This window comes from Triticum aestivum, chromosome 7D (assembly GCF_018294505.1).
Source record: "Triticum aestivum cultivar Chinese Spring chromosome 7D, IWGSC CS RefSeq v2.1, whole genome shotgun sequence".
In the NCBI taxonomy this organism is placed as follows: Eukaryota; Viridiplantae; Streptophyta; class Magnoliopsida; order Poales; family Poaceae; genus Triticum; species Triticum aestivum.
Window position 1 is genome coordinate 27,558,927 of NC_057814.1, and position 759 is coordinate 27,559,685.

Genomic DNA, 759 nt, shown 5'->3' on the forward strand with positions numbered 1-759 from the left:
CTGGCTAGGTAGCTAATAAAGATCGAATACTATAGAAGAATCTAGGCCACTCGCGGTTCCTGGGGCGCGGACGGTGGACACCCAAAGACAAGGAACCATCACAGGATCATATCTCCGGTCATCTGCCCAAAGAACCTGCCACGTATTGGAGAACCTGATGTCCATAGCAGCCATGTAGTGATGGACGTGCTCGTCCTCCTCCCTGACACGACGACGCACCACCTCCGGCAGGGCCGGCTCCCTCTGCACCGAATGTGGCCCACACGAACGCCACCAAAGGAGATCAGAGTCGACGACGGGACCCGAGGCCGGGTTCCTCACCAAGCGTCGCGCCCCTCCAGGTAGCACTTCCCAGTGCCAGCCCGGCGGAGCCCAATCCCGGACATGGGTCCTCTGAAGCAGGACGTCGTCGCGAACGGGTCGACGGCGAGGATGCGGGCCGGGCATCGTCAACAACAAATACTATATGCCGCAAAAGTAAAGTAACATTTTTTAAATGATTGGATTGTGATTTCTTATATGCAAATTCTAAATTTTATAACTAAAAATATACTGAACTACAAAAACATCGACCATATCTAAAACTAACATTTCTAACATTTCTATAACTAAAATTGTATAACTAATTTTTCTTTAACATTTCTATATAACAAACATTTCTATAACATTAATACAGAAAAAACTAACATTTCTATATATAACTAACATTTCTATATAACTAACATTTCTATAACATTAATACAGAAAAAACTGAAAAAA